This window comes from Lutra lutra, chromosome 11, assembly GCF_902655055.1.
Source record: "Lutra lutra chromosome 11, mLutLut1.2, whole genome shotgun sequence".
NCBI lineage: Eukaryota > Metazoa > Chordata > Mammalia > Carnivora > Mustelidae > Lutra > Lutra lutra.
In genome coordinates this window covers 108,656,415-108,682,256 of record NC_062288.1, presented here as the reverse complement: position 1 = coordinate 108,682,256, position 25,842 = coordinate 108,656,415, and positions in this window count along the sequence as shown.

The window sequence follows — 25,842 nt, the reverse complement described above, 5'->3', positions numbered from 1 at the left end:
CTAGCATGTCAATACTGCCCAGTGTACATGGGCTTCTCTTTGGGAATATCCATCCTCTTCTAGGGTTACCCACATCAAAAGTGGAGTGCAGTGCTGAAGAATATGGCTTTGGACTCAGATTAATTAATTCAGACAAACATCTATTGAGTACCTACTGTGTGCACACTAAAGATACAATGGTGGACAAGATACACTTGGTCCCAGCCTATGGAGATCTTATTCTAGTAAAGACTCAGATAAACAATGGAGTTTCAGATAGGAGTAAGTGCTATGAAGTAAGGGGGCAGGCCAGAGAAAGAAGTTGGGTGGCCAGGGAGGGTTACGCTGAGACTTCTGAGGGGAATGAATGATGACAGTGACCTGCATGAAGGTCTCAGGGGAAAGTTTTCAGGTAGAGAACATAGCACGTGTCATGGCCCTGGGGTAGGAGCAAGCACATCTGTGAGCAAAGCAGAGAGAGGAAGGAGAGGAGGCTGGGGGGTGAGCTTTGGTGAAGAGTTTAGCTTTTATTCTAAATGTAATGGGAACCTACTAGAGGCCTAGGTAGGGGAGAATAGGATCTGACCCCTGTCTGAGAAAGGTGGCCCTGGGAGCTGGGTAGGGCTGGGACTTCAGGGAAGGTGGGTCAGGAAGGGCGGTTGGGAGGCTTCTCCACAGTTGAGGCTGAGGCTCAGCAGGTGTGATTGCAGAGGGAGCAGGAGCTGCTGAGAAGTCATCAGGGGCAGATCAGTTCTAAAGTCTCAGCCTCCAGGATCTGATGGAGACTGAACAGGAAGTACATAGTCCTTATCTGGGGAAGTATTTTTGGCTTGAGCACCCAGGTAAAAAAAAAAAAAAGAAAAGAAAAAAAGTCAGTGATTAGAAGACATGGGAGGGAGTAGGGCCCATTCCTTAAAGAGGTGGTAGGTGGTGGGACTTGTGGCCGCCGATGGGAGCCTGAGCTTATCCACTGAGACAGGACAAAGGCCAACCACATGGGTATAGGTAGAGGTAGGTTGACAGATTTGGGGTTGGAGAATATGGTTCTAGTCTGATTGCTCATGCTTTATTAATGAAATTACAAAAGGCATTGCCTGTGTGTGACAATAGGAGAGGCTGTGGCAGAGTCCTGAGGAGAGTAGCAAAGGTGTGACTTTGAGGTCTTGGAAGAGACATGCATGCCATGCAGAAGGATCCATGCAAGCCAGAGAACACATGAAGTGTTGTGGTCAGAAGCAAAGCCAGATCACTCAGCATGTTGGGGGCTTGGAAGCCTATCAGATTAGGGTTACATAGAGCCAAAGGGGTAAAACCTGGGTGACTGTGGATGGAGGGGAGATGGGCCAGCAAGGCCTGGTGGAGCAGTGCTCCCATCTCTCCCAGGAAGGAACTGAGCAGTTAGTTCTACTTGGAGCTGCTTGCAGAAGGTGTCAGAAGCACTTGGAAGAAGGGCTGTCTGTGTCTTGGTGGGAAAAGACAACTTTACAAGGAACACGTGGGTCCTTGTGAAGTGTCCTTTACATCCTGCCTGAGCAGGGTCATGATGGGAAGGGTTTGTTCCAGACCTGGGGTGAATCCGACTCCAGTATTCAGTAACTCACTGACCTTGGGCAAGGCATTTCTCATCTGGAAAAGAGATGTCATAACACTACTTACTTCAAATTTCATTATGAACACTGAAAAAATTATTAGGTATAGCTCTTGGTACATTTTTAGATATATACAAGCCATTGAACAACTCAAATACTATTATTTTTAAGAATCCTGTTCTCACAATGACAACGAGTCACATCCATGTTTCATCATTTTCCAAAAAGGAGAGTGGATATTTTGAGAAAATTGTGAAGCATCAGAAAGACCCTCTTGAGGAAGGCATCTTCTAGTGTTGAGGTTGCTAACAGAATCTCTGGCCAGCTTTCTGATAACAGTTTAGTGTCAGAAACAATTTCTCAAATGAAGAGTGTGAGTGCATACAAACACACACACACACCACACTTAAACACACACACCACACAGGCCCATGTGGGTTAGGTGCCTCTAGAGAGAGCTTACAGCATGTGCCTTCCTGAGTGGAGGGCTGTTGGACAGACACCCTGGTGGTCTGAGAGTCTGCTGAAGCAGCTGGTGTCTTCCTCTCCTGAGCATGGCCTAACTCTCTCTCCTTCTCTGTTTGAAAGCCAGACTCCATTTTTTAAAATAGAAGAGAAAGCGTCACAAGCTGAAAACTCCGGACTGGCGTATATGGTTAAAGGCTGTGGACACAGCTGCTCACATCTCCGGTTCGTGCTTCCTTACCAACTCCCGGCAACGTTCTAGCGCTGCAGACCCCCAGAGAGTTCTCTCCCTGATGCATTGGGGGCCTCTGGCACCCACCACACACACTAGGAATTGCAGATTATATGACACAAGGAGTACAGTGGATTACATTGTGTGTCATGGATTACAGTGGATTACAAGTGTCCTGTCACTGGAACGGAGTTGCTGTGGTCCATGCTGTGACCTGCAGAGGAAGCCAGGGTGAACTGTGGCGAGGGACAAACTTACCTCAGCCTTCTCACCATATTAGTGCAGACCTAGGACCATAACCTTATGGGTCTCTTTCTAGTGCTTGGACGCATATTTATTTTATTAACACTTAACACCTATTTGTGGAAGAAAAATTATAAATCCAAATGATTAGAAAATCCAAATGAGTGGGGAAAAAATATACACCTGAGACTTCCACCAGGAGAAAGTCACCATTGACATTTCAGTGTATACCTTTCCATAACTCCCCTCCAGATCCAGTTTTCACAGGTGGACCTTCTTGGCAGGATGTAGGTCATACATGGAACCCTTGCTATCAGGGTATTTGGACAATATACTATAACTTCCCACTTCCATCGTTAATGATGTAAATGGACTGAGGAGCGTGACTTATGTAGACCAATCCACTGGATTAGACACCACAGTCTGTCCGTGTTAACATGCACACTTGTATAATGTCATTTGCAGTTGTATAATATTATTATTTGAACTAGCTTTCCTTAATTGTTTCCTTAAGATATATACTTATAAATAATGAGTCCAGGTTAAGAATCTATGCCTTTTTTAGCCAGGCATTTGCTATGCTTTAACAAATTGTTCTGCAAAAAGGTTATACCATAAGTTAGAGGTTCACTCAACTGCTAAACCGTGCTGGATATTATTTTCTCAAATATTTTCTCCTTTTATCATCAAAAAAAAAGAAGAAGAAGAAGAAGAAGCAAACATTACTGCTCATGTTTTTAATAGCCATATTTTTAAATTTTATTTTATTTTTCCAGTGTTCCAAGATTCATTGTTTATGCAGCACACCCAGTGCTCCATGCAATCCGTGCCCTCCTGAATACCCACCACCAGGCCCTCCAAACCCCCCCACACACCCTCCCCTCCAAAACTCTCAGTTTGTTTCTCAGAGTCCACAGTTTCTCATGGTTCATCTCCCCCTCCAATTCCCCCCAACTCCCTTCTACTCTCCATCTCCCTATGTCCTCCATGTTATTCCTTATGCTCCACAAGTAAGTGAAACCATATGATAATTGACTCTCTCTGTTTGACTTATTCCACTCAGCATACTTCTGCATGTGGCTGCCCAGTTTTCCCGACACCATTTGTTGAAGAGATTATCTTTTTTCCATTGATGTTCCTTCCTGCTTTGTCAAAGATCAGTTGACCATAGAGTTGAGGGTCCATTTCTGGTCTCTCTATTCTGTTCCCTTGGTCTATGTGTCCGTTTTTGTGCCAGTACCATGCAGTCTTGGTGATCACAGCTTTGTAATAGAGCTTGAAGTCTGGAATAGTGATCCCACAGTTTTGGTTTTCTTTTTCAACATTCCTCTGGCTATTTGGAGTCTTTCCTGGTTCCAAACAAATTTTAGGATTATTTGTTCCAGCTCTGTGAAAAAAGTTGATGATATTTTGATAGGGATTGCACTGAATGTGTAGCTTTCTCTGGGAAGCATAGACATCTTAACAATATTTGTTCTTCCAATCCATGAGCATCCAAGTCCACAATTGCCAAACTATGGAAAAAGTCCAGATGTCCATCAACAGATGAATGGATGAAGATGTGGTGTACATATATACAGTGGGATATTACTCAGCCATCAATAATGTGGATGGAACTGGAGGGCATTATGCTAATTGAAATAAGTAAGAGAAAGACAATTAACATATGGTTTCATTCATATATGGAATTTAAAAAACAAAACACACTAAAGCACAGGATTACTCCTTGAGAATTCTAATTCCTGAGCTTTCAAGAAACTTGAAATACTGCTTATCAATTTTAAAGTATGATTTCCCATCATACAACATTTTTATCAGCTTGGACTCACAGGGGCTCGATGGTAACCCTGATCATCCTTTCTTCACAGGCACTTAACAGTGTTTTTAAAACAGACATCATGTGCCCAGCTCAGTGTCAACTTGAGGGAGATGGCAAAGAAATATGAAACATGGTTCATTCTTCAGGTAATGCATGGATGACATGAACATATCAAAAAGCATGGCCAAGTAAAAAGTGTGGTCTTAGTAACGATCACCTAGATCAGGGGTTGGCCAACTGTGCTCACAGCCCAAATCTGGCCAATTCCTGATATGGAAATAAACATGTCCTGGGACAGTTACACTCTCCCATTTACAGGTTATCTGTGTCTGCTGTCCTAGCATGGCAGTGTGACAGTATGGCAATGTGACAATGTGGTTATATGGTGGTGTGACTGTGTCACAGTGTGACGGTGCGGTAGTGTGTTGGTGTGACTATGTAGGGGTGTGGCAGTGTGACAGTGTGATGGTGTGGGAGTGTGACCATGTGACTGTGGAGGTGTGACTGCAGAGGGGTGACAGCATGACTATGGATGTGTGACAGTGTGACAGTGTGAGTATGTGGAATTACGACAGTGTGGCTGTGTGGAGGTGTGACAGTGTGACTATGGATGTGTGACAGTGTGACAGTGTGAGTATGTGGAATTATGACAGTGTGACTGTGTGAAGGTGTGGCTGTGTGACCGTGTGACTGTGTAAAGGGGTGACAGTGTGACCATGTGACTGTGGAGGTGTGACAATGTGACCATGTGACTGTGTGGAGGAGTGACAGTGTGACTGTGTGACTGTGGAGGTGCTCTCAGTTATTCATCCTTTCCTATTGGTTGGTAGTACCACAATTTGCTTTTCCACTCCTCTGATTATGGATCTTTCAATTGCTCCCAGTTTGGGCCTATTATGGAAAAGCAAAAAACAAAGAACCTGCTACCAACATATGTAAATCTTCATGTGGACGTGTATTTGCATTTCTTTAGGTTGACTATCAAGGAGTGGAATGACTAGGCTGTTTGGTAAGAGTATGTTAACTTTTAAAGAAACTACCAAACTGTTTTCCAAAATGGTTGTGCCTTTTTCCATTGCCATGAACAGTATAGGAGAGTTCCAGTTGCTCCATATTTTCACCAATACTCAATATCATCAGCCTTTTTAATTTTAGCCAATTTGAAGTATGTGTGGGTAGTATCTCATTGTAGTTTGATTTGCATTTACTTGATGACTAATGATGTTGAGCATCTTTTCATAAATGTATTTGCCATTTGCTTATCTCCTTTTATGAAGTATCACTTCAGGTCTTTTGTGTCTGATCTATGCATGACTTAGGGGTTCAGCTGAGATTTATTGTAGGTGGCCCAAATGTCAGTTCTATACTCAAAACTTTTGTCTCATTTGCCTGGATCTTTCCTGTGCATGCATAGTTCAGGAATTAGGTTGAGACTTGCATGGATGCGTAGATTGGAGAACACCTTCTCTGGCCCTCTTGCCCTGCCATTTCCCTATACACTTGGGACCCTTTCTTCAGGGGCCCCTTTCATTGATCATTTTGGATTTTTAGCCACCAATCAAATGACTGGAGGCTGCTCCCCCTGCCTGAAAAAAGAGGGGGAAAACCAATCCCCACGTAGGTTAGCTCTCCAAGTTGTGACTTCCTTCACAATCTCCCTTTTTCATTTTTTTTTCAGAATCAGGTTTACTTTAATTTGCCCAAGTCTGATTATAATCAGGGACAGGGATAGGTTGTACTGGGTTTACCCCACCACAGCGGAACTAGAACCAAATTACTAAATTGTAGGTGATTATTCTACAAACTGGTCTTTCTTATTTGTCTACAAAGAGCTCCCTTTACTCCCCCCTCTTTTCTCTCTCTCTCTCTACACACACACACACACACACACACACACACACACTTTTTTCTAAAATACTAAGAACTCTGACAATAATTTTCAAAGTCATAGCTTCCACACTAACAAAAACACTGTTAAGTGCCTGTTGGGTAGCTGATCAATGGCTATTTAGGTCCAACTGACCTGCCATTCAGCCTACTTAATGGGGGTGAATGAGGGTAACTGAACTGGAAATATTTTGTGCATTTCACTACTGAATGGTGAGGACACTTTCAGTGTATAATAGATTTCTCATTTTTATATAAACTGTTTGCATTCTCTTAGTAAAAAATGACAAGATTCTATGGGTTTAGTGGCAGATCTAGAGAGACCAAAGTCTTATGGGACACACTCTTTGCAAGAATTCGAGTGGCATTGGCAGTTCCATGGTGACTGAAAACAAAGTCTTGCTGGTAAGAAATACTTCTCTAGCCATGGGTGAACCCTCTCCAAGGCCCTGGATCTTTTGGAAGCACCTTGTATTCAAGGTGGGCAATGACAGAATTCGCAGGTAGGCCAGCAATCAGTAGTTGAGTCTACCTTCCCTCACAGGCAGGCAGCATCTGAATTTAAGTTTGCCACACTGATAATTTCTTGGTGGCTGCTGATATCCTACTGTCGAGATGACTAAGCTGCTAAAATAACATGAGGCACATATAGCCCTTCTTTTCACTAGAGTAGAGGAGATTGTCCTAGGGAAACAAGCAGAGAGGGTCGATTATCGTACGGTTCCATTCACTTGTGGGGCATAGGAATAGCACGGAGGACACGGGGGGATGGGGGGAGAAGGGAGTCGGAGGAAATCGAAGGGGGAGATGAACCATATGAGACTATGGACTCTGAGAAACAAACTGAGGGTTTTGGAGGAGAGGGACGTGGGGGATGGAGGAGCCTGGTGGTTGAGGGCACGGATTGCATGGAGCACTGGGTGTGGTACATAAACAATGAATTTTGGAACACTGCATCAAAAACTAATAATGTATTTTATGATGAATTACATAACACTATAATATACACACATACACACACACACAGGCAGACATATATATATATAATAAAAACATAAAACACACATGAGGATTTGGAGATGCTTCACAAACTGTTTCAAATACAAAATTGCCTGAGATTTTTTTCTTAATCATTTCTAAGCAAGTGGTGCCATAATAATACTATGACAAATAAAGTTACGAGGGGTGTTAACTGACTGGTAACGTGTGGTTAGTGTGATAGGGTTACCTAACAACTGGAAAAGCAACCTAAGGGAAACCCAAGATACCTTTCATTACCAACTTTCAGTTTATGTTACAGTCATGGAATAAATCTGATATTATTAATTTTCTTTTTTTTAATGTTTACTCTTTTTTTAAGATTTTATTTATTTATTTGAGAGAGAGAGAGAGAGTGAGAGAGAACATGAGAGGGGAGAAGGTCAGAGGGAGAAGCAGACTCCCCATGGAGCTGGCAGCCTGATGCGGGACTCGATCCTGGGACTCTGGGGTCATGACCTTAAGGCAGAAGCTTAACCCGCTGAGCCACCCGGGCACCCCATGAATCTTAGATATTCTGACAGACACCATGCTCCACACAAGAAAACCAAAAAGGAAGTCTCTATAGACACCCTGGACGTTCATAAATTTGACTTCTGAGAAAGGACAGAATTTTTTTACAGATAAAGTGATCAATGTGTTAAAAAGGGGGCAGATGTGGAAAAAGCAACGAATGGGAAGATTTGGAGTGGAGACAGGAGGAGGAGGCCATGTGAGTCGCAGACATAGGAAGTTGCTCCTCCTGGTCCCTGAGCTCTGCTGAAAGACGGAGCTGGCTCAGGGATTTGAATCAAATGAAAAGTCAGCCTGGTGAAGTTTGTTTTGAAAAACTAGATATATAGTTTCAATTCTGACATGCAGTAATTGGTTACATTATATATTTTTATTTTGTCCTCAGTTAAAAGTAACAGGGCTCCAAGCTCAGGAGTCCACTTAAAATTCTCCCTCTCCCTCTGTCCCTATCCCGACTCACACTCACTCTCTTTCTCTCTCTCAAATAATAAATAAATCTTTCAGAAAATATTTCTAGGAGCCATTTATTGAGTATATTGTGCTATGCATAAAATTTTTAAATTTATTCTCCCAACAACCATATTATCATTTCTTTGTATCATATTATTATTTCTTTGTATAAAGAAACCAAGACTAAGAGAGGCTGACTAACTTGCCCAGCATCATACAGCATGTAAGTCGGGGGAGGGGCAGAAGGAGAGGGAGAGGCAGAGAAGCAGACTTCTTGCTGAGCGTGGAGCCGAGCTTGGCGCTAGATTCCAGGATCCCAAGATCATGACCTGAGCCAAAACCAGGAGTTGAGGCGTAACCAACTGAGCCACCCAGGAACCCCCCCCCCATTTGGGTTTTAAATTCAATCTGATTTAAATCTCTGATAATTTATTTACAATTGCTTTATTCAGAAATATATGTTGTACTCACACACTTACAGCAGGAATATAATTGTGCACATTCCAATACCTGCCTACAACCTTGCAATGGAAAAAATATCTACAATCCAATTTTTAAAAATTAAAGAAACCCCACAGAATGAGAAAAGTGATCATTCTCCATAGAAAATTAATAATATTGGGCACCTGGGTGGCTGTCAGTGGTTTCAGTGGTTTCAGTGAAGAAAACTGGATGGATGGTTTGCATCAAACTTATTTATTTGAGATATCTTACATGATTTTATTCCTCTCATCAATGACTCTTCTCTATGTTAAGTTTGTGTGTCATAGAGAATAGATTCAGTTCTAGACTTGCCGTGCAGACATACGATAAATATGAGAGTCTCCAGTAATTTATTTTAGAGGACTCTTTTTTTTTTTTTTTTTTTAGATTTTATGTATTTATTTGACAGACAGAGATCACAAGTAGGCAGAGAGGCAGGCAGACAGAGAGAGGAGGAAGCAGGCTCCCTGCTGAGCAGAGAGCCCGATGCGGGGCTCGATCCCAGGACCCTGAGATCATGACCTGAGCTGAAGGCAGAGGCTTTAACCCACTGAGCCACCCAGGTGCCCCGAGGACTCATTTTTTTTTAAAGATTTTATTCATCCACTTGACAGACAGAGATCACAAGTAGGCAGAGAGGCAGGCAGACAGAGAGAGGAGGAAGCAGGCTCCCTGCTGAGCAGAGAGCCCGATGCGGGGCTCGATCCCAGGACCCTGGGATCATGACCTGAGCGGAAGGCAGAGGCTTTAACCCACTGAGCCACCCAGGTGCCCCTAGAGGACTCATTTTTAAATTCACAAATGTATCCTTTTTTTTTACAGATAGAGGTCAAGCTAATTCCTATTTAGTTCATTTTCATATTTGGAACCCTTTCTTTGTTTGAATCAAGTGAAAACACAGTCTCTCCACAATTCCTATCTATCCCTTTAACATAGAGCAGCACCAAGCCCCTGGAGCAGAAGACTGTGGTGCTGGTTATGCCTTCAGACAAGATAAACCTAGCAAATTCTATTGACTCTGATCACACGGTGGACTATATTCCGAGTGATCACGTAATGATTTAAACATTAATCTTCCTCAGAAGCTTTTCTCAACAACAGTTTTTTAGAGTCACAGAAAGCTTGAGAGTTTGTGTAGTAATCTCTCTTCTGCCTGTAGGCAAAATTACCCTTACATTATCCCCCAATAGGTAGCTATAGCAATATGGGAAAAAAAGTTTAAATGCTCTCATGTGCCCAATAAAAACATTTACATAAGAAATGCCAGCAAAGGGGCGCCTGGGTGGCTCAGTGGGTTAAGCCGCTGCCTTCGGCTCAGGTCATGATCTCAGGGTCCTGGGATCGAGCCCCGCATCGGGCTCTCTGCTCAGCGGGGAGCCTGCTTCCTCCTCTCTCTCTGCCTGCCTCTCTGCCTGCTTGTGATCTCTCTCTGTCAAATAAATAAATAAAATCTTTAAAAAAAAAAAAAGAAAGAAATGCCAGCAAAAACAGAAAAGAGGGGAAAAGATCATCATTATTTTTGAGAGGCTACTGACAAGTCTCATTTTTCCCCTTCCTTTGACTGGAAGCATTTTGCTCATTTTGGCTTATCTTTTCTTTCATACTGTTTTCTTTTCTTTCCTCCTTCTTATAAGTCTGATTATTTTTTCCAGGAAAACTAATGATTCAGGAAGAGGAGTGACAGTTTAAGGGCAGTTAGACTCCAGTGATGAAGTGAGAGGAGCTGCGTGTGTTTGCACACAGACAGCGTTTATTTCAACTGTTCCAAAGCAAGGGCCTGGCTTCCCGGAACCGCCCTGGCCATCTGCTGGTGTCTGTCAGTGTCAAGACTGCTGACTGTCAACTGATTCACAGAAACTTCCCTGGCCCCTCGGGCTCACCAAGTTGATTTGGGTGCGTTGAAATAGAAGGTAAGTGTGCATTTCCAGTACGAAAGTCCATACTAATCTGTTCCCAGCCTCTCTGGAGGAGAGGAGGTGTAGGGTGGTGTGGGACGGTGTGGGGTGGGTAATGAAGACAGACTTTGGGACACTCCTTTCCCCAGGAGCCATGTTCAGTCCAGATTCCAGACTCTACTGGTCTAATGGTCTCTGGGAGCATCCTGAGCGACTGGGAATGTAGAAATGGGAGTCTGGGTCACCAAGAATTTCAGTCAAGTAGAGCAAATGAATGGGTTGGACTGATGCTTCTGCCACTGGAAACTTAAAAACCACTAAGTCATAGTAAGTATCAGAGAATATTCTTGACTTTCAAATTCTTAAGCTACATTTATTTTATTTTATTTTATTTTATTTTATTTTTTCAGTGTTCCAAGATTCATTGTTTATGTACCACAGCCAGTGCTCCGTGCAATTCGTGCCCTCCTTGATACCCACCACCAGGCTCACCTAATCCCCCACAGCCTTCCCCTCCAAAACCCTCAGTTTGTTTCTCCGAGTGCACAGTCTCTCATGGTTCATCCCCCCTCAGACTTCCCATTTTAATGGGACATAAGATAGAATGAGGAAGGGATGTCCCTTCCTCCTGAAGTTTGTATTCTGATATGTAGTCATGCATCCCTCTTCTGGTCAGACCTGTGAGGTCTACACCAATAGGGTTGTTCCCATCCCTCAGGAAGACCTCATCCAAAGCATGTGATATAATTTGGAGAAGCTGCCATCCATGCAACTTGCAAGCTATGAATTCCTCATATACACCCCCAGCTTTGTGGAAACCCATCTTCCAGAGCAACCTAACCTTCTGCTCACTTCCCTACATCATGCCATTTTGTTCCCTCATCTCTCCAGATCATTGCCATGTCCTTGCTGGCCTCCAACTCAGGGTAACAATGTTTGGGGGACCTGAGACCCCTTCATTCTTTCTGCCTTTCTTCCATGTACATCTTCCTCAAATTCTGCTCTCCTCATTCTCTCCTTGGTTGTTGAGTATAGCTGGAGAAATAAATACACTATACCAAAAAGTCTTGCATTGTTCTTTTTTTGTTTTTGTTTTTGTTTTTGTCTTTTTTAGATTTTATTTATTTATTTGTCAGAGAGAGAGGGAGAGAGAGCGAGCACAGGCAGACAGAATGGCAGGCAGAGGCAGAGGGAGAAGCAGGCTCTGATCGCAGAGGAAGAACAGTCCCAACCATGCAGAGTGGGAGCTTTGGGAATTTTTCTTCTACTCCTGATTAGTTACCTTACAATAATATTGAATTTTGTCAAAATGTTTTCTGCATCCCTTGGCTTGATTATATGTTTTTTCTCTTTCTCTTTTCAGTCTCTTAGCATAGTGGACCACATCAACTTGTGTTTGGGTGTTAAGACAAACTTGTGTACCTGGGAGAACTGCACTTAGACACGATGAATTATCCTTTCTATGCACTGCTTATTCAATTGACTTATATTTTGTTTAAAGACTTTACTGTTTATGTTCATGAGGGATATTCATTTTTGTGGCTTTCTGGTTTTGCAATCTTTTTATCAGCTTTTTGTATCAGAATAATGCTAATCTCATAAAATGGTTCCCTTTTTTGGAACTGTTTGTGTAGATGTTTTGTTTATTGTGTTTGTTTTAAGTATCTGGCAGGATTCACCAGAGTGAATTCTGGGGTTTTCTGCTTTAGAATGTTTTACCACAAATTTAATTTTGTCTAATAGGTAATGAGACATCAAAGTTTTATGTTTCTTCTTGAGTGAACTTTAGTAACTTGTGTTTTTGCGGGGGGAGATTTGTCCATTTAAGTAATCAAATTTACTGACCTTCATAGTAGTCCCTTGTTAATCTCTTATGCCTGTAGTACTTGTAGTCATATCCTTTCTGTTGTTCCTGAATTGGTAATTTGTACTTTAGAGATTTTTCCCCCTTATCAATGTTGCCAGAAGTTTATCAGTTTTATTAATCATGTGAAAGGATCAGCTTTTTGTTTTTCATTTTCTCTATAGTTTTATTTCTCTTTTATTGGCTTCTGTGCCTATCTTTATTTTTCCTTCTTCATAATTAGTTTGTATATATCTTAAGATTTCGCCACCCATACTCTGAAGCTTTATCATTAAATAAATACATACATAAGATGGATATGTATTCTTGATGAATTGATCCACTTGTCATTACAAAATATCTCACTTTATAACTGATACTATTCCCTTTTCAGAAGTAAATTTTGGTATTAACATATAGGAATATCGTGGAGATACTGTAGGTTCCATTCCAGATGTTTGCAATAAAGTGAGTCAAAGGAATTTTTCGGTTTCCCAGTGCGTATAAAGACATGTAACGTATAAGTTATGTACACATATAAAAGTTATGATTACACAATACTAGTCTATTAAGTGTGTAATATCATGTCTAAAAACAATGTACATGCATTCATTAAAAAACACTCTGTTGCTACAAAACTTTAACCATCCTCTGCGCAAGCAGCAAGTCACACCCACTGACCGCAGATCACCACCACAGACACAGTAGCAATGAAAACGCGTGGCTGGGCCTGCGGCCTGGAGCCTTCGGGGGAGCCAGAGCCCCTCCCGGCAGGAGCCTCGCAGCAGGGGACGCCCACCGGGGGAGCGGCGGTGGCCGGGCCGGAGGTGAGAGGTGAGCGGCTGCCGAGGCTGAGCTCCCGACGAAGATGAGCCGCAGACCAGCTACCCATGGCGGGCTGCAGGCGCCTCGGTCTCCCCGCCGCGCGTGGACCTGGGTTCCAGCTGCGCGTGAGGTCGTACGCGGTGCCCTGGCCCGGGCGCTGGGGCTGCTGGTCCGGGCCTTGACGGCCCAGGGGACGGCCTGTGTCCGGCCTGTGTCCGGCCTGTGGCGGGGTCACGTCCGTTGCTGTCTTCGTCCGGCTGGTGACAATGGTCTTCCACGTCCTCTACCCATTCCAGCTGCGTGTGTGGCGTCCGCGGTGCCCTGGCCGCCGGTGCTGATGCATCCCGGGGTCCCGCCACTCCTGACGTCACCGCCCCCACCCCCGTTCTGAGGCCCCGAGCTGGGGCTCCTGGCCGGCACCTGCCCGATGGCCCGTGGGCAGCGGCCTCCGTGTTTGCGCGTGTGGTGGGGATCGCCTCTGGGGCGAGCGCTTTCTGCGGCGTCGCGGCCGGCAGGCGCAGGGCTGGGGGCCTCGCCAGACCTCTGTGCCGCCGCCCCCCCGGAGGGCTGACTGCCGTAGCCACGTCCCAGCGTGGGGCGGCCCACGAGCCGTGGCCGGCGACCTTCGTGGAGTCAGCCTGGAAGGGGATGCGCTTGCTCTGCTCGGCTCAGCGGACTCGGGCTCACCCAGCGCCCCTAAGGAGTCAGGGTCCTTCCTCCAGTTGGGCTGGGAAGACACCAGCGGCTGAGACCGCCCACCCGTCCCCCATATTTGGGGGAAGGTGGGGGGCACACAGGGCTCTCTGCTGCCTTGGAAAGACCGCAGCGTCCACGGCTGGGGCCCAGACTTCCCGCCAGCACTGAGTACACCAGCAAGGGCTCCAGGCCTGCGCCCCTGGTCCGCCTCAGAAGAACACTGACAGGCCGCCCACGTCTGTCTTCGTCTCTGGGTGCCAGCTGCAGAGCATGCTGTGGGGTCCTGTGTGACCCCCTAAAACGCGAGCCTGCTTTGACCCGCCCCAAGCCAACAGGCTGCTTCTAGGGAGACATCCGTGAAAAGAGGGTCATGATTTCTGACCGCAGATCTTCTCCTGCCTTTCAAACGTAGCAGTTATTTAAAGCAATGGGTTTTAAGCAAATTCTTAGTGATGAAAAATCAGGCCAGATTTCCCTCCCTCATCCAAGCCCGTGTTTATAATACTTCCTTCAGAGGCGCTAACAATGCCAGCTGCGTCCCTGACATGAAAGAGGGAGAGAACCAAGCATGATTTTGCTTGGTAAGTTGTCCTGTGCTTGGTGGGGACTTTGTTCTCTCTGGGGTTTTTGGTTCTTGCTTTTAGACAAAAATAAAGATGGAAGAACTTACTTGGAAAAAAAAATGAAGAAGCTTGAAACATTGCCCGAAGTACCAAAATGTGACACCGAGACAAGACGTGAGCAAACGGTGTTAGAAAAATAATGCCAGTAGACTCACTCAATGCAAGATTGCCACAACATCCAATTTGTAAAAAGTTCACGGTATTCGTGAGGTACAATAAAGGGAAACATAACAAATAAGGACATGCCTGTAGCTGATTCAGATTTCTTTTGATTACTGTTTGCATGGTGCATTTTTACCCTTTTCTCTTTAAAAAAAACAAAAACAAAAACAAAAACAAAAAAAGCACACAATCTGTTGGCTATCTGAACAATAATGGAAAATTTTTAAAAAATAACTACTTTTAAAAATGGAGTTATCAGAAGTAAAATTCAGTCATTTAAGTGAACATTTCTGTGAGTTCTGACAAATGCCTATGGCCATGTAATCACTGTTAATACCAGATACAGAACATTTCCATCAACCTCCCAAATTCCTTCCGGCTCCTGTGTCGTCAGCATCTCCCTCTATCCCCAGCCTCTGGCAAACCCTGATCAGTTTTCTGAACCCAGTGATCTGCCCATCATAGAGGTCATGTAAGGGGAATTACAGAGAATACAGCCTTGTGAGTTTGCCCTCTTTCACCTATAATGAGGCATCTGGGATTCTCCCATGTTTCGTTTGGATACTATTAAGATAAACCACAAAATGCCAGTAACTTACCACATTGAAGATGTATTTTTTAACCCAGTTAACAGGTACCTGAGTGGGTTCCTGGCCATCGAATCACCAGTCTGATGGGCACTGTGCCACCTTCGGCTGTGGGCTTTCAATGATGACCAAAGTGTCAAGGTCCAGCCATTAGGTGGAAAAGAACATGGAGCATCATGCATGGAAATTTTCACAGGGAAGACCTAGGAGTAGTAGTGTCTCTTTCCCAGAACTGGTTCACACGACCAGGCCGAGGGCAGCTGAGAAATGCACAGTATTCTCAGAGGATCCACATTGGGCAGCCGCTTCCTGGGACAACCCTGGAAGGAAGAGTGTGAATTAAGGCCTACAACTAAGTTTCTCTACAACACTGGTGTGTGGTAGGTACCCACTACACTTATTACATGAATGAAATCCTTTCAATTTCAGTTTTGTGATTCTGGAAGAGTTTCTTAAGTATTTACACATGTGGAAACACTTTGAGGTCTATGTTATTTATGGATCAGTATAGCATATATATGTAATTTTTATTTAAATCATGTTATGGACATATATAGAATAGGTTTTCATTTGAAAGTATAATCATGAACACTAGTAGCCACAAAAGAGAGCTGTCAAGTCACATATAATCAATTGGTTCTGAGTAATTTCGGTCGATATTTATTTACTTCTTGATTTATTTTGCCATCTGCTAATACTTGCTAGTACATTCATGTTAGCAGGTAACAAAGGCTTAAGAAAAGAATGACAAAAGAAAAATAAAACTGAGAACCATCAAGCTACCTGCTCATTATTTTTTCAAAGGACAAGACCAGTGTTGTTCATTTTGGTGATGGAACACTGAGAATCAGCTGGCAGAACATCAGTGTTCCCCAAGACCACAGTCTGAAAAACCACTGGTTTTGTGGAAAGTCAGGTCCTAGGAAGTGAGGTCCAGGCCTGGTCACAGGAGAGAAAACAGAAAAGATCCTGCACAGCTGACAACGTGATCACAGCAGACTTGCCTGAGACCCAGGGGAAGGCCCAGTGCGCATGGACGTCCGTGCAGGCCTGAGGTCTGGAGACCAGTAAATACCAGGTCCTCTCTGGCTTTGCCTTCTGTCCTGAGCCTCAGCCTTCCACCGTCCATCGTGTGCTGGACGTTTCCGCCCAGACGCCCCGCCGCATTTCAGAGCCCTGGAACTGGTCCCCTTCGCTCCTGCGGCAGCGCGCCCTCTAGCGGCCCCATCTTTAAACAACGCTGGGGTCTTCGGTCCCTGGGCTCCTCGAGCTTGAACTTGCGCTCTTCCTTTCTTCCTCCACCCTGCAAGTGCTCAGACCCGGACCCCTGGCGATTCTGCTCAATTACCTTCCAGTCAGTGTCTTTCTTACGATTCTCAGTGGGCAACCTGGTCCTTGCCCTGAGACGCTCCCACTCAAACGTGCATGATCTCCCCAGATCTGCTTCCTTCCCCTCTGACGAAGCCTCTGTTTCCCATTGTATTCTTCCTTTTGGAAATGTTTTTTTATTTTTTTTATTATGTTCGGTTAACAAGCATACAGTGCAACATTAGTTTTGATGCATTGTATTCTTCTTTTTTTTTTTTAAGATTTTATTTATTTGACACAGAGAGAGATCACAAGTAGGCAGAGCAGCAGGCAGAGGCGGGCAGGCGGCGGGCTCCCCGCTGAGCAGAGAGCCCGATGTGGGGCTCGATCCCAGGACCCTGAGATCATGACCTGAGCCGAAGGCAGAGGCTTAACCCACTGAGCCCCCCAGGCCCCCGATGCATTATATTCTTCTTAGTGCATATTAGTGTATTGAAAAGACTGGGATAACTTGCTCAGCTGTGTTTAATTCATTGTTTCTCCAACTTTCAAACTATGGATCTTCTGTCGTTTTTTGATGGTGCACTTATTAATGATCCAATGAGCAAGTGTTCTGCACAATAGTCTGGGATGTGACCCTTAGGACAAAGTCTAAATTCCTTGATTTGATATTAAAGTCTCACCACAAACTTGCCCTTATCTCCAGTACCAGTTTCATCTCTCATCATTCTGGTCTATCCCACCTTTAAGGCTTAGCCCAGTTTTGCCTCTCCCTTCAGGGACCGCTGCCTGCTCTGTCCTGCAGTGCTGTCCTTCCGGGACTCAGGTTCCTTTGTCTCAACCACCCACATGGGACTGCGCCTGTAGGGTTGTTTCGTCTCTATCAGGGCTGATAGCTCTCCCTCACTCACTCAACCTGACCTCGGCTCCGGCCACAGCAACCTCTAAGATTCAGTTAGAGCCTCCATCAGCAGAGTCCCTTCTCCTTTTTTAGGGTGGCCCCTGAACACGTCCACCGTATTCTAGCTCAGCTACTACCAGCTGTGCCCCGAAAGACATGTGACTGTTCCTGGTTCTTTCCATAGCATACCACCCAGGAGCTGTGTGAACCCCATGGTCCCATCACTTCCTGCTGCAGTTCACTCACACTGGCCAGAACCTCCCAGAGGCTATTCTCAGAGTCCTGAGTGAGATCAGGGCACACATCCCTGTGCATCTGGCTGTAACCTCAGCCTGCCTAACCCCCTCCCAGGATTCCAGCACTTCAGCCTGGGTGTGTGTGGAAGCCGAAGCCACGACTTGAGCTCGGACTCCTTGCTTCTCCTCTTTCCCACTTTCCAGGCCAAAAGGCTCTACCTTCATGCAAGGAGGCTTTTCTCTTCACTGTCTTCTTCTTCTCCCCAAGGTGGCATTTGCCCGCCTCCTTGCCTTGATTTCATGAAGACAGAACGATGGCTACAGGACATGGTCTTTGTGGAGTAGAATAATTTTTAAAATGCTACCAGTTTAATATCCTCACAATATTAATCTGTAATGTATATGGCAACATTTTGTAAATTATAAAGTTTGCAAAATATAAGGGCGCATAATATTAATAATAATTGTTTGGAGAAATTGCAAGTGGAGGGAAAATATTGCAAACATCTTTGCCTCTTGCTCATGTCAGCCACCACTGTACTCTGGGCCATCAGAATGATGGGGTGATTCTGTGGGAGAATGCCAGGTCTGCTGTCCAATGCACTTTGAAGTTCCTAAAAGTGACCACACTTTCACATGGGGTCAGATGTCAGTGAGCCTGTGTGGGTGACAACATCTTGAGACTTGTGAAAAGATGTTTGTCTCCATTCCAGTCTTGTTTATGAACGTGCCATCCCAGGTCTGGGGTCTGCCAAGGAAAATGATGAATGTTAGATTTTGGAGATTCTAACTCAAGAGTCAGAATAAGCCTCTTTGTCCCTTGTGTATCCCTGAAGGAAGCAGTCCTCCCCGTACAGGGACATTCTGCTGTGTCTGGTAGAAGATTTGTCCCGGGCACCTCATGTCTTATTATGGGAGCACTGAAGCCAAATGTCTAATGCCTGAGCAAAACAGAGATTTAGGCCAAAATACCTTCCAGAGTCCAAGCTCAAGTTTCTGAAGAAGGAGATTTATTTCACTAAAATTAGCATCTTTCCAATTTAGATCACAATCTGTAAAGCATTTACTGTCACAGCCTGGAAAAAAACAGGACCAGGCTGAATTGGGGTTGCTTAGTGAGAAGTGGTCAGCTCTTCTCAAAAACCGACCAAAGTTTTCTAGCGTCATGTGATGTGGATAGACCATCCTCACATAATATTCTCCTAAAAAAGAAGAATCAGGAAGATCTCAGGCACATCCTTAATGACCTCTTGAGTGTGGTCTCCACCTGATGATTTAATTTTGATTTTAAATCATCCTTTAATTAATGAACTCAAACACTGGCTGAGTTTGAGGATGTGCCAAGCTGGGAATGCAAAGTGACTAAGGGCTTCTCTTCTGGGATGTTCACAGTCCGATGGTTGGCAGAGGAATGCAACTCCGGGAGCAGATCATGCTTACAGAGGAAGTGCCGGGCAATTTCCTGAGCGTGGTTCCCGTGGCTTTTAGCATAGCACGGAAGACTTAAATCCATGTTAGGTTCATGAGAGACTATGGACTCTGAAAAACGATCTGAGAATTTTGAAGGGGTGGGGGGTGGGAGGTTGGGGGCACCAGGTGGTGGGTATTGTAGAGGGCACGGATTGCATGGAGCACTGGGTGTGGTGCAAAAATAATGAATACTGTTATGCTGAAAAAAATAAAAAAATTAAAAAAAAATAAATAAAAAAAAAAATCCATGTTAGGTTCAAACTGCGCAGGAATAAAGCATCTCATTCCTGTCATCTCAGACCCACGGAAATTCCCGAAGTAAACCAAGTTCACCTGACATCAGCACTTTGTTCCAGGTACACACAGCAGGAGGACAGTCACTGAGATGAGGCAGGGCTGAACCGCCTGGTGGGGAAGCCAAGGAGGTCCAAGGAGGTCTGACCCAGATCAGACCCAGTCGCTTCCACAGAGGTGAAGATTTGATTCCAGGAGCAAGACTGCTAGTATCAAGCGAGGTCCAAGCAGACTTGTTGTGAAGATTCCTTGGCTCGATTCTGAGAAAAGTAAGACCCTTGAGTTCTTTAAATTCTCCAAGGCCGAATCCCACTGAGGGCAGAGGTCAAGTACTCCCTGCTGCATAGAAAGCGTAGCTTTGGCTCAGGAAATGCGGCTGGTCCTGACAGTTTCAGGACACGGCTTTCTTTCTAGGAGAGTTCACGGTGTTTTTTTGTTGTTTGGTTTTTATCAGTGCCAGACATCAAAATAGAATTTTGATTACATCCATTCTCAAATGTTCTACAGGTTTTCCTTACATGTTTCCAAAACAGCTGTCAGGGATGAATGACTTTGTATCAGGACTGGAAGAAGCTTTGTCTTCTCTGCCACCCGCACTCCCGCAGGAATGACAGAGTGTTGGGTGACTGATTTCCACTCCCTCTCTATGCTTTTAACATCCCAAGATTTCCGAACAACCCAGAGAGAAACAACACAGAGAGAAACAACACAGAGAGAAACAACGCAGAGCTCAGGCCCTTGATCCGCGTGTCAGTGCTGTTCTCCTTGCAAATCAGTCTCCTCCTCTGGGGGCCTGAGCGGCTGGAACGCTGAGACCAACATGTCCCATGGCCTCGGTCAAACAGAAGTCTGTCTCTCTGGTCCGAACCGTCCAGCCCGGGGGGGCAGTTGGGCTCAATACAGTCCCTTGGGGGTCCCTCTTCTGCTCCTTTGGCTCTCGTTCCCGCCTGCCCAGGCCAATCCCAGCCACCCCTGGAGCAGCAGCTGCCCCCACCCCAGGAAGGATGGGAGGGCAGGCAGCACCCCTTGAGCCATGGTGCCCTTCCCAGGGCTCCACCGCAGCTGTCCTCCCTCATGTCCCTTTCACCTTTCTCTGTCTTGCAGCCAGAGCGAAAATTTTAAATGAAGGTTCACGCCCCCTCTGTGCTTAAGACCCTACCGCACCCATGGTGTGTATTAGATGAAACTCAAACTTCCTGACATGAACAACAGAGTCCCGCAGCATACATCCAACGCTGCTGAGCTCTACCCTCTGTGCCCTTCTGCCGTCACTCTCGGCACGTCTGCCACGTCACCGACTGAAACCAGCTCTCCCCGCTGCGGCCCTTGTCCTGCTCATGCAACACTCACCACACGTGCCATCGTACGTTTGTTTTATGATATTGGCTTAATATCTCTGAACTTTTTTGGTTGTCTAGACAACAAAGGAAGAAAATTGAGTCACAAAATGTTTTTAAATTTATCAGGATTGGTTCTATGACCCAATATATGTTCTATCTTTGTGAACTTTCCATGTACTTGAGAAGAATGTTTCCCACAGCTGCTAGGTGCCCTGGACTTAATTAGGTTAAAATGATTAAGAGTGTTTTTCACATTTATTACACCCTTTTAAATCAATTACTAATAGAGGATGATTATTAATAGAGTACAGATTTACATATTTCTCCTTTGAATTCTGTAACATTTTTCTTTAAACAATTTTAAAGCTCGATTATTAGGTGCATGATTTTTATGTCTTATTGGTGAATTGACTCTTTTATCAATATGCAAAATGTCTTTATATTTTATAATATTCCTTATATTGAAGTGTACTCTGTCAGGCCAAGTTTCTTTCTGTTAGTTTTGCATGGTGTGTCTTTTTCTATTCTTCCATTTAAACTGATATTTCTGCTTGTATTTTAAAGTGTGTATCCTTTAAACAGTTTAGAACTGGAATTCTTAGAATTTGTAGGTAAACACAATAGAATGCAGAGATCCCAGGGTAGTCAGTGAGTTTTGACAGCTATATACACCTACCTAAACACAACAACAATGAAATGTGTACTGTTTCCATGAAACTCGCCCATGGGGTCTCCCCTCTCAGTAGCTCATTCCTGCCTCCTGCTCAGGAACGTTGCTGCGCTGTGACTATAGCCCAGGTTTGGGTTATCCATTTTTCTGTTGATGGACATTTGAGCTGATTACAGCTTGGGGGTCTTATAAATAAATGGTGTAAAAGTTTATACAAGTCTTTTTTAGACGCAGGTTTTTGTATCTCTGCTCAGTACCGGGGAGGACTGCCTAAGTCACAGGATAAGTGTGTTTGTAAGAAACTGCCACCCTTCCTCCAAAAGTGATGCGAAGTTCCAGATATTCATTACTCTTCAACATTAGGTAGTGTTTGACTTTTAAATCATTACTTTTTCTAGTGGGAGTGAAATCATATCTCCTGATGGGTTCCATGTGACTTTCCCCTGATGACTGATGCTGACATGTAAGTTGTCAGGGGCTTAGGGGACATTTATACATCTTTGGAAAGTGTCTGCTCAAGTTTTTGCCCATTTTTAATTGGATTGTCTGTCTTTTTCTTTTTTTTTTTTTAAGATTTTATTCATTTGACAGACAGAGATCACAAGTAGGCGGAGAGGCAGGCAGAGAGAGAGGAGGAAGCAGGCTCCGCGCTGAGCAGAGAGCCCGATGTGGGGCTCGATCCCAGGACCCCGAGACCATGACCTGAGCCGAAGGCAGAGGCCTAACCCACTGAGCCACCCAGGCGCCCCTGTCTGTCTTTTTCTTAATGATTCATGGACGTTTCTTGTATATTGTCAGTTACATATACTGAAAATATTTTCTTCAGTCTGCAATTTATTTTTTCATTTTCCTAAAGGTGCATTTTTATAAGCAAAAATCATTGGTTTTGATGAAGTTCAGTTTATCAAATTTCACTTTTGTGATTGGTGGGAGTTTTTTAATCCTTATTTTGTTTTGTTTTTGTTTCATGTATAGACAACTTGTGTTATGGAGAACTATGCGCCTTGGGAATGTGATGTCTTGATAATACAAATTTCAGTCATTTCTTATTTTATGTAAATATTTCTCTTTGTTATTAAAATATCTGCAGTAGAAGTCTGCAGGACAGGAAAGCATGTTTTTAGTGGTGCCTGGGAATGAAGGTGTATCTTGGAATCATCTTTTCTGAAGACTGCTCCTCACTCCTCTTTCTTAAATCTTTGGACCCTAATTTGACCTATTTCCAGGGGCACAGATCAAGGAAGGAAGCCAGAAACCAAAATCTGGTTTACGCAAGAGTCAGTTTCCCTCAGAGGCAGCACATTTCCGTCTCACTTGTGTGGAGCAGTGTGACTCTGTGCCGTGAGCTCTCTTTACACGTCTCAGCCTCACCTGACTCTACCAAAAGCCTTGCGAGCATTTTCTCTAACGAGTGCAGTTTCTCTTCTGAGGAGAACGCTTCTGGCTTCAGACTCTCACCCTTAACTTCACTTATAAGCCATCATGTGGATTCTAAGCCTTTTGTTTTTATCCTTCGAGCGTGGGGAGGGGAGGGAGTAAAATAGACTAACACAGAATTTACCATCTTAGCCATTTTTAAGTGCACAGTTGTGTTGTATTACCTACATCCCCACTGTTGCACAACCATCACTACTGTCATCTCCCACATGATTTTCATTTTTGCCAGCTGGAACTCTGTCTAAAAAACTCCCCATTTCCCTCCCCCAGCCCCTGTAAGCCACCATTTCTGCCTCTATGAGTTTGAGGCCTCTAGGATCATGTAAGAGGAACCCTGCAGTAGTTATCCTATTGTGATGGCTTATTTCATGTAGCCTAATGTCTTCAAAGTTTATCAAGGTGTCAAACTGTCCTCCCTTCTTAAGGCTGAATAATATCCCACTTCATGCACGTTTTACATGTCTGTTCTTTGATCCAGGGGTGAACACTCGAGTTGCTTTCACCTACTGGAGGTTATGAATGTGCTTCCACAGACCCCTGTTCACGTCCCACTTTCACCTCTGCAGGCCATGCAGCCAGGAGTGGAATTGCTGAGTCCTATGGTAGTTCTATGTTTAATTTTTTAGGAATTGCCGTACCACTTCTCACAGCGCCTACCTCATTTTACATTCTCACCGGAGTGTGACTCTCTCCACATCCCTGCCAACACTTGAATTTTCTAGGTTGTTTGATAGTAGCTATTCTTATAGTGTAAGGTAGTATCTCACTGTGGTTTTGATTTTCATTTCTCTGGAGACTAGAGAGGTTGAGCATCTTTTCTTGTGTTTATTGGACATTTGTTTCTTTTCTCTGGAGAAATTTTTACTCAAATCCTTTGCCTGTTTCTTAATCTTTTTGTTTGTTTTTGTTGCTGGGTTGTGAGAGTTCTTTACATACTCTGGACATCAATCTCTCTTTAGAAAATTATTTTGGACACATTTTCTCCTATTTTGTGGGTTGTCTTTTCACTCTGTTGATCATGTCCTTTGATGCACAGAAGTTTTAATTTTGATGAAGTCTAAATTGTCTGCCTTTTTCTTTTGTTTCTTACGCTATTTGATACTCGAGAAATCATTAACCAACATCATGAATCTTTCCCCTATGTCTTCATCTAAGAGTTTTATAGTTTTAACTTTTGTGTTAAGTCTTTTATCCATCCTGAGTTAACTTTTTATGTCGTGTGAGGTAGAGACCCAACCTCTTTCTCCGCAGGTGATTTAAGTCTCCCAGGGTCACTCATTGAGGAGACTGCCCTTTCCCAACTGAATGGTCTTAGCGTCCTTGTTGAATAGCTTATATTTTAAAAATAGTCATTTTCCCACCTTCTTGTGTTGATATGTCACACAAGTTTTAGATTTACTTTTGCTGTTCATTACCTTCCTCACTAGTTACAGTTGGGGTACTGAAGGCGACCAGGTTCACTGTGGAGAGTCTACAGGATAATGTTCTGTCTGTCTGTCTGTCCACATCTGTATATATATCTTCATGCCCTGTGTTGTTGGGTCCCTCTGAATTTAGCTCCGTATGTTGTGTATTTTCATCAGCTTCAAGCCGACATTCAAATTTCCTGCCTTCAAACATTGATCCGCTTGGCCAAGTTCAACCGTAACAGGTAAGCGGAGACTGATGGTGAAGCTCCCACTCCCACATCTTTAGTGTTTTGTTATCAGGAAATTCCTTGCGGAGGGAAGTGAGATCAGGCCTAATCTTTTGTTTATAAACAAAGCATTTGGTGGAATACAGCTGTGGCAGCAAGTCGAACTGCCACATTTTGTGTGACGTCAGCCCACTTAGTTCACTGAACATGTGTCTGTCGAGTGTGTGTTACATGCTGGGAAATGTTCCGAGGATAGAGGAGTGAAACAGAACAGACGAAATCCTTGTTTGCAGGGAAATTATGCTCTAGTGAGGAGCCAATGTTTAATAAAAGGGGAAAATCATACTCATCTGCAAGAAGACAAACTAAATACCTCAAAAAACCAGGCACTTGATTCTGGCCAGACTTGCCAAAGATTTCCATTCCTGCTCATTTATTTCAATAGACCAACCCTGCAACTAGCCCTCCTCACCCCAGAAGCACGCTCCTAGCACAGTGACCACTGAATTAACTAAAAAGTTTTATAATCACTACACACAAAATTTTCAATTCTCTAGGTTGTACTAGATAAGGTGTGATTGAGCAATGTATAAAGGCAAGACTTTCTGTGAATCTGCATGCAATTTGTTTGACAAAGCCTTTTAAAAGCTCAAAAATTCAAAACTTTTCCACCAAATCCTTGAGGAGGATGAGCAGGATGCACCTTCCTCATCATGCGTGGGCCCCACGCGTCCTTTCGTTGCTCCTGGCCGTCTACGCAGCAGTCAGAGACATGTACGTGTGAAGAGAAAACGATGAACCTCAGTGTCAGGCGAGCCGGCCAGCCAGGATCTGAACTCCAGAGGCGCTACTTACTCTCTGTCTGTGGAGTACGGATAACGAGGCCTACGTCTTGGAATCGTTGCAGGAATTAAATGAGATCAGGGATGCAGAAAACGGTCGTAGCAGCTGGGGGATATCTAGGGGGGTAGCAAGTGTTCAGTAAATATTACCCATCACTTCTGTATTATTACTCACAGTAAACAATGGCATGAGTCATGGGGATGTTAATGTCTGCACGAAGTGGGGTTTTCTACGATCTCTTTGGGAGACTATGCAGTTAGACACAGTGGCAGAGAAGCTGAGAGAGAAAAACCTCCTCTTCTCTGACACTCGTTCCAGTTGGAGTTGGAAAATTTTCTTTCTTTTTTTACACCTTTATTATTTTTATTATGTTATGTT